This window comes from Polistes fuscatus, unplaced genomic scaffold (assembly GCF_010416935.1).
Source record: "Polistes fuscatus isolate 324 unplaced genomic scaffold, CU_Pfus_HIC Scaffold10, whole genome shotgun sequence".
NCBI classification, from domain to species: domain Eukaryota; kingdom Metazoa; phylum Arthropoda; class Insecta; order Hymenoptera; family Vespidae; genus Polistes; species Polistes fuscatus.
The window spans coordinates 6,075,813-6,085,537 of NW_025112998.1; the positions used below are offsets into that span (position 1 = coordinate 6,075,813).

The following is a 9,725-nucleotide window of genomic DNA, read 5'->3' on the forward strand; positions in this document are numbered from 1 at the left end:
ATGTTAATGTTTCCTTTTTTCTTTTTTACTTCCTTCCATAGAAATATATTTATTAGACTAGAGAATCTTTTTACTGTTTTTTCAGATACTCTACTCTACTTCAAAACTTAATTTACAAATTGAAACAAATCACTGACAAATGTAAATATTTAAACATATTTATCGATATTTAATTTTTTTATGCAAAATGTATAATATATTATTTCACCGTTATATTTTATCTTCTTTTCGAAACTAGTTTGAAAACCAATTCGCAATTATTACCTTTTATACAAATTACATTCGTTTAGAAAATTCAAAATCGTAGTTTGTCTATAACATTTTAGTTTCTTATATTTTTTCTATCCAATTCCGAATAATTTCATAGCACTTACTACCTCCTTCATCGTCCATTAACGAAAGTATCCTATGACATATGCTGTCATACTCTATAATCAGACAAAATATTCATGCAGTTATGGCAGCCTTTATCTTCAATTATCTTGAAAGACATACGCGGAAAAAGGTATGAAATAGTAGATACTAGTAAGTACGCCTACTACCAAGCCTGATATTTTCAAGAAAAATATCTAATTCATAAGAAAGTAATATATGACTAGAGCTAAGGGAAAGTTTCTTCGCGAGGTTTGCAAAAAGACACAGGTCATAAGTGGTCAAACAAAATGTGTGCCCAGTTGAAAGATTCACCGTATGTTTGGATAAATCCACATTATGAATTAAGGATTCTCTGTATCAATATGCTCAAGTAAGTTAAACGTGCCAAAAGTATTCGAAAGTTAAATATTATTAAAAAAATTACATTTTTAAAATATACAAAATAGAAACTACGTTTAATACAAAATTCTAATTTTATAATAAATTTGGAATCATAACGTTTAATGAATTTAATAACAATATTTATATATAACGTAATAACATTGTATAATAATATTAATATTTTCAAAAAATAATTTTAATATATGATATATTATTATATATTTATTGTTTCCCTCTTGGGTCTACAAAATCGACTTGAAGATAGATTTGAATTTAGCCATTTTTTCTTTTACGTTTGAAAATTAACATATGTATATAATATATGTATTTTCTAATTATCTCGTTTTGATATATAACATTTCTGATAATAATCGACGTAACGCAGATGGGTTGGCTTATGGACTCTTGAATCAAATACTTCATCTTTCTTGAAATGTATTTATTTTCTATACAACAAAATCGCAGTTACCGCAATGATAATATTCGCGGTAACGCTTTTCGCTGATATCTGCATGATGCTTGACGACCTATCGATAGTGACAGACGATGGTTGCGTTTTCGCTGGAATGTTTGTAGTTCTATTTAACGTGATCAATTGTCAATGTACACGCGATAAAATTGCTCGACTTAGCGACGAGACGTTAAACTCTTGCGAAGAACTTTGCCAATTGTCTGGTAAGTATTTTAAGTTTAAAAATATAATCTCTAAATAATTATTAATCCTTTTATATACAACTCTCTCGAGTTTTATAAATAATACTCTCGAGTTGCTGGTTCGCCCGAGCGAAAAAGGCTTAATGGTTAATTATTAGGGTTCATTATTTCAAGTTATTAATCACAAATATTTGATTTTCATGAATGATTCATGTTCCCGAATGAATTTATTTATAATCTAATCTAAACTATGACTTCTTTTTCTTTATAGAAGTCAACTTTACGGAAAAATTAAGATATTATTTATGGAGAGATAAATTACCATTCTATAGTTTCTGCTCCCTAGGTTATCTTTTGGTAATCGCTTTGATATTTTTCGCATCAACGGAAGACGGAAGCTTACCGATACGGGCACGTTATCCTTTCGACATCAGGACATCCCCAGGGCACGAAATTGGCTTCGTTATTGAAGCCTGTAGTATATTTTTTGGTGTAACTGCAATTTTAGCAATCGATACCATTATCGTATCTATTTGTAATTTGATTCTCTTACAATTAGAGATATTAAGTATGAATTTTCAACACTGTTCAACAGCAGGGATCAGATCTATCATTGATGAAGATAATGATAATATCGAGAAAAAGAAGAAATCGATAATAATGAATAAAAGACGTCGACCTGACCAGTTTGAAAAATTCTTTAAACAATATATTCAACATCATCAACGATTGTTAAACATGATCAATGAATTGAATGATCTATTTAGCTCTAGCATGTTGGTTCAAATGTTTTCAAGTACTTCGATGATATGTCTAACTGGATTTCAAGCAATTGTGGTAATTATTATTTTAATTATATATGAATTATATCATTATTATCTTATATTAAAATCACTTCAAGTTCACTTGCAGTGAACGAAATTTAGTTACTATAATCCAAATGTTGTTGAGAATTGCTAATAAAAAATTATGTAATAATATGACCTATCCTGAACTAATAAAATATAAAACAAAACATACAATTTTCATGAGTTATTCCCAAAAAGGAATTACTAATATGCAAGTCAAGAAATTATTGAAATAATTACAACCAGTAGCACGTGCCGATTAGGACCTTTCTTCCTCTACGATGGCTCCAAAATACTCCTACTTCGTAGTCCGACGATCGAAGAGATCCTCGATTTGCTATCGAAAAAGATCCATCGAAGATCCATCGAAGAATTCATTCCATGTTACTAACATATAACACGTATCTTCTTAATATTTCAAAAATAACGAAGAGAATAAAGACAATATACATTCTTCGATCAACATTCTTCCAATTTGTATTTAATTGTTTAAACTAATCAACATTTGTTTTAACGGTCCCGTGCAGTGGTGAATTCGGATAATACAATTTTCATTCGGAAAAATATCCTCACTGCGCAGGAGCAATAAAAAAAATATATAAAAATGATAAAAATACGAAGATCATAACGTTATAATCTTAAATTTGATCGATTAGATGGATTATTCCTTTTATACACATGCGTAACGTTCGGAGAAAGTCACATAAACAACATTTAATAAAAGTACTTTCATAGAGGACAACGTCTCATTTCAACGGTGGATTTCGAAGGGGACGGTACATAGATCATATATTCCGATCTTTTAGACAACAATAGACGTTCCTATCGATTATTTAACAATTATTTTAATATTCTAACACACTCTACTTATATTTCAGGTTATTTATCATCGCCATTATGCCATTATGCATCGCCATGGTGCAATTGAGTTTAATCCAATTGGAATGCATTGTAAGTATTCATTTTTATTTACATTTTATTCGATTTTATTTTATATGATTTTGGATTATATTGCAGATAACTTATCGTTATGTTCTATTTTATGTTACAGATAAGACGATGGATTTCCTTACTTTTCAAAGATATGGAATGGATTCTTCGATGGATCTTCCATGAGTCTTCTATGGGTCTTCTATGGGTCTTCTTCAATAGCATACCGTGGACTTTTCTGATCATTAGACTGCTATACTTGCTACGAAGTAGGAGTGTTTTGGAGCCATCGTAGAACCTCTTACGCAGTGAGTCAAAAAATTGAAAGTCCCTCCGGTGCTCAATCATATGTCGAGGATGAAAGGTCCTAATCGGCACGAGTTACTGGTTATAATTATTTCAATAATTTCTTGTCTTGCATATTAGTAATTCCTTTTTGGGAATAACTCATGAAAATTGTATATTTTGTTTTATATTTTATTAGTTCAGGATAGGTCATATTATTACGTAATTTTTTATTAGCAATTCTCAACAACATTTGGATTATAGTAACCTAATTTTGCACAAATAATAAAATTTTTCTGATAAGTTATTTAGCCTATGTTATGCAGGGTGAGGCAAAAAAACGGGGTATTATAAAAATCAATCTTTTGAGATAGCGTTCGTTGTTGGGGTAGGAATAATTGGACAATCTACACTGTTTTTTTTAGTATTACCGTCATTAGCAATCGTGGACCAATAGACCGATACGGAACATTCGTTCGTCCTTAAGGTGTATTACAAAATGGATGATTGTATTTTGACCGTTCAACGGTTATTTTGCCGCAAGTTCAACATCAACGGTAGTAATCCTGTGCCGTTTGGTCATACCATTAAAACGTGGATTAAGAATTTCGAAGAAACTGGTTCTGCATTAAAAGAAAACCTCCGGGCAGAGAAAAAGGTGTACGTACAGTACAAAACGGTCACGGGATTTCTCATTTCGTTATCATGCAGTTTCGTTAAATATTTCAGACAGTAGTGTTATACGCCTTACTGTTAGATCTTGTAGATATAATATGCATTATAATTAAAAGAATGTTTCCGCAAGGATGCTCTAGAGTCTTACACAATTATTTACAGAACTTTTATAGTTACTCGTTTTTTTGCCATACTATGCATAATTTTAACAATTTTTATATGAATCGTTTCTAAACATATTAAATTTTCTAATAGGTTGCTGGACAAGACTCGAATTTATGGAAATATTCCATTTATTTAGGTGCTGCAATTAGTCAGCTTTTGTATATATGTTGGATAGGAAATGAAGTGATAACTCACGTAAGTTATATTCACTTATTAGGATGATCCAAACGTTCGTAGATAATTTTTAAAATCAATTACTCCTTTTTCTGACTTTTTATTCTAATCGTTTTATTATGTATCGTAAATAATATTCAATGCGTTCAAATTTATAACTCATATTAGAAAGCATCTACATGTGGCAAGTCAAAGCTCCTGCAGAATGATAACTTACCATACAGTTCTTAATGTCTATTCCTCAATCTACAGGCTAAATTATTTTTTTTATATTTTCCATTGCACTAGAATATTTACATAAAAATAGTACAATATTTATGAATAATAAATTATATATATAAACAATTTCAGGTTAGAATATATTTACGATATACGTACAATAAGTGTTAGAGCTAGAACTTTTGTTTCTTGAATTTGATTGTCGATTGAATTTGATCATTCGATCAAAAATTATTGATTTTATTTGTTTTATTTATAGAGCTCGTTGTTAGTCGATGCACAATGGCTTTCTCAATGGCATAATCAACCACTCGATCGAACTGCAAATTTATTAATAATCTCCTCTATGTTTTCGCAAAAACCATTGAAATTGAAAGCCGGCAAATTTTATACTTTATCTTTGGAAACATTCATCAGTGTAAGTGTAGAAAACGATGAGAATGTCTTTCCTTCGGAAAAAATGTATTCTATACTTTTCTCTTAGATGTTTCTTATAGAAAGTATGCACCTTCGTTTCTATGCACACGCTTTGACCCTACTGGGATCAGTGGCACGCTATTCGATCAGGACCCATGCACTTAGTCGAACGAACGATAGATAAGATAAACTTTGACCCGAGTTAAATTTGCTTAATTTTTTTCATGACTTTATATTTTTTTTTTTTTTAATGATTAGTCGAACATAGATAGGTGCTCCCTTAACATCCAAATTTGCAGTTGTATCGGTACGTTTAAACTAGTATCGTGTCAAACGTACCGATACTACTGTATTACGTTCATAAACATTGCAAATCGCTATATTTTCTCCAAGCAAATATCAATGTGATGGTACTGCGAATAAAATCGATTAATGTTTGCAGATAATGAAAGGGTCATATTCTTTCTTTGCTCTACTGAATAGTATGCATTTGGAAGACCATGAATGACGTTACCAGTTATTGGATTCTATTTGCAGCATGATGAACGACGATTAATTATAGTTGAACAATGTATTTTAAAGAAACATGTACCTATATAAATGTGGTTTAGTTTATAAAATGAAAATTTATAAACGATTTTTGTAGGAAAAATGTCGTTAAAACTTTTGTTTCAAATTGAACGATGCTGTTGTATTTATTGTGCGTGTGCTCTCGGTAAAAAATAGAATGACCTGTTTTCATTGTTTTTGCTGTTCCTCCTTGTACACCGTTGAAGTGAGTCCTATATATTAGGAAACATCTTGCGCATCGCATCCGTATCTATATCGTAATTTGAATTCTATTCTAAATCATACATAGAATACGGGCGAGAGGGAAAGAATTTTTCATGTCGGTCACGCGATTTCTCCCGGTGCGGTGCATCGGTCGAGATCTTCGGCGATCTTATAGCAACGATGTGAATCTACTTGAGAAACAATGTGACACGATTCATTAATCTTTTACGATAAAAACAAGCAAGCAAGCAAGCTAGAGAAGCTATCGCGGTCAATTAAATCTTCTACGTGTCCTCGCGTGTTCCGATCTCGATGTAAAGGAAATTCGATGAAATATCATTGAAGAACATTCTTTCTTCTATAACGTTCTACATATGTATATACACGTGTATATATGTATAGTTTGAAATGCCTTGAATTTTTAATTGACTCGAATTCTGAAGATATCTTTACTTAAAGCTTATGTTCCAAATGGAAATGATCTTATCTAAATCACACAGGTAGAACTTCTTTCGATTTATAAGTATACCTATTAAGTATAGCTAGTTTGCTCTTAGGTGTTTTGTTAAGAACGATTATTATCTACTTTAACGCTGTAAGCATCTATGATCGTCTGTTAACATTTTTATGATTCTACTATTCCAGTTATAATACTAAGAATCAATGATTATCTTACTAACTTTTAACTGTTTCAAACTTTTCCTGATCTAATAGATTAAAAAAATTGTTAAAAACTAATAATTAATACAAAATATGTAATAATCTTAATATCGAAATAGAGAGAAATCTTATAGAATGAATAAAATATTACATCGATTGTAGTAACCGAAAGTTGCTGATAATCCTAATTACTTCTAACAGTTAAGTGTTCCTTTGTAACTCGATAGATCGAAAAAAAAGCAAATATAGTTATGACATATGTATTTTAGTTAAGTCAGCTTACTAATATTATCCGTATTGTCGAACGTTGAGAGGAAGAGGAGAGAGAGAGAGAGAGAGTGACGATACTGGTGAAGGCAATGGCACTTAAAAATAGCCTACAGTTAGGTAACATGTGGCCAAGCGACCATCTGTCTAGGAAGCCAAGGTAACAACGAACCACCAGACAGATCAGCTCGAGTACAACGAACGAGCAACGATCTATTCCTTCTCCCTCTCCCTCTCCGTTTTTTCATGCTCTACAAAAAGATCGCAAAACAATTATATAGTTACATTTCAAAATGTATCGATAACCTCGAAACTTCGTCAAAAAATGACGTCGAGAATAAATTCTTTCAACAATTACATTTTCTTTACATTTTCTTAATATACTTGTATTTGTATAGATAAATGTAAAATCAAATTTGAAATGAATTCATATTTAATTCTCCTTAAGATATTAGAAGCTATTGATTTGAATGAATGAGAAATCAATCGATCATGAATTCTTTTTGCTACACCTCGCATATAAGGAAGGACATCTTTGGAAAGGACGAAATAAGGTGGTTCTCTCATAACGGTCCTTTATTTTTTCGCGATGGAGACACGACGAGCAGAGCAGGAGCATTCTTTCATATCTTTCTTTCCTTTTTTCTTTATCTCGCACACTTGATCTGTCAAAGGCATAAACCCGACGTGTCGAGAGAACGAAGCTGTAGATTTTTTGTCGAATAAATTTTCGCTTCCCCTTCCGTATCTCGCGTTAGCTGTTTTTTCTTTTTTTTTTTTTGACATTTGCAAACTTTTAACATTATTTAACTAAACGGATACAACTCGAGTAATCGAAATTTCAATTCATATATCGGATTTGATATTCACTCGTGTATTTAATGTGCCGTCTTTTATGATTGATAAAAAAAAATGGAATTTAACAAAAATGTCCATTTTAATCGACGCGTCAACTGCCCTACCTTTCTTTGCGTAATTTACAAAGAAAGATAGCAAAAGCGTTACTTTTCGTTCCATTAGGCTACCACTCGACTACATTATGCTAATAACGATACGAAGAAGCCTTTACGGTCAATCCTTTCGTTTCTTACTAAACATCAATTACATCAGGTCACAGATAAGAAGTCGAAACAAATGTAATATCAATATTTTGTTCATTTCATCTTAAGACTTAAAAAATGATATTTTTTTAAAATAATTTTTATTACATTTATCGTCAAATAATTTGTTTTTGAACCGATTTTAGAGTAATACGGTACATTACATATTAAATATATATCGTTTAATTGTATTTTTTAACGGGATTTCAAATTTATAAAAGTACACGGTTCGAAAAACATTATAAATTTGATTAAAAGCAATGACAAAAGGTGATGATAATAATTCATATGGAAAATATATTTCAAGTCTGAATGGTTAATCGTTCGTTCTCCCGCTAAAACAAGTATAAAAAGTAAAAAAAGGAAAAAAAGAAAGCTTCGACTGTGAAATGATATTCGAGTATTAAGTTCATCGAGGTTAAATCGAAGCGAGGCTTCCGTTAAAAGGAAGACTGCGAACGATTAACCATTAATTAATTATCGGGTTGTCAGAACGTTCGCCAAATATACCGTTTTTACCAAAAGAGGAAGAAATCCCATTGCAATTTACAAACTTGTAAATATCGCGCTACCTTTAATTACCACATCGGGTGGTCGATTCGAGAATCGTACGAGATAAAAAAGTAAATCGAAACTTTATTCTTGGTATTTAGTAAAAATGGTAGAATAAAGAGAAGAGGAAATAATCCGGACTCGTGCGCTTTCCTTAAAAAGTTTACGCGATATTAATAATCTTCGCGGAGAGAAATAAAAAAGACAGCTTATAGATACTTCTGTCCTTTCATATTATTACGATTGTAATAACGTTACTCGATATTACATATCTTTTGCTTGATTTCGATCCTCGCTTCGAAGAAAGCTTCGCGTAGGTTTTGTAAATTTGTAATCAATGCGGAACGGCAAAAATTAAATATCCATAGGTAGTTTTATGAACAGGGTTGCGTATTTCAACGATAAACATTTATCTTGTACAAATTACGGAATACAGGTCAAATAACCGCGCGTGGTAGATTTAACGTTAATGTAAACTTATCCAAATATCATTGTTATTTATCGATTTGAGTTCGAAAAGTTAGACATATAAGAACATATGTTCGATCTCTCTTTCGCATAAGAGATATCTCAAGTATTTTGCGATATTTGCATATCAACTCTATAAGATGAAACTTGATCTCTTGTAAAAATGTTAAGCCAATTTATTCTAGGCGAAATCTACAAAAGTTATATCGTTAGCATCGAATTAAGAATAAAAGAAAAACAGGTTATACTAAAAGCATACCTATTAATATAAATCGCTATTTTTGAACATACTCTCGCAATTAACATGACGCATTCATTTTCATATCATCATATTAATATTCAGAATTTGCAGACGATCCATTTATCACGCGAATGAATTTTTTCCTATTAGCACCCACGCATGTTAAAAAAATATAGTAAATTAATTAGAAATGAGAGGATTAGGCTAAACCATCTGAAATATATCAGGAAAGAGGGAAAAAAATGAGGGAAGAAAATGAGAGAAAATAAGGAAGGTAGGACTCGACGCGGCGAGTTATAGTACTCGAGTGGTGGAAGAGGGAGAGAGTATGCATACATATGTATGTATGCATGGATGTGTTTGCGTCTTTCCGTATATCCTGCTGCGCTTATATTTGTGTGCGCGCAAAAGGGAATAGAAAGATAGAGAGAGCGAGAGAGCGAGAGAGCGAGAGAGCGAGCGAGCGAGCGAACACGACACAACGCGAGAAGCATGGCGTGACTTGGTTCAGCTCGAGTCACAAACTACCGGACCAGCACG

The 9,725-nt window shown here is 31.7% G+C and overlaps 1 pseudogene; it reads left to right on the forward strand.

The window, feature by feature from the left end:
- Positions 1-662: 662 nt before the first annotated feature.
- On the forward strand, positions 663-3,374 carry LOC122525956 (annotated as a pseudogene).
- The last annotated feature ends 6,351 nt before the right edge of the window (positions 3,375-9,725 follow it).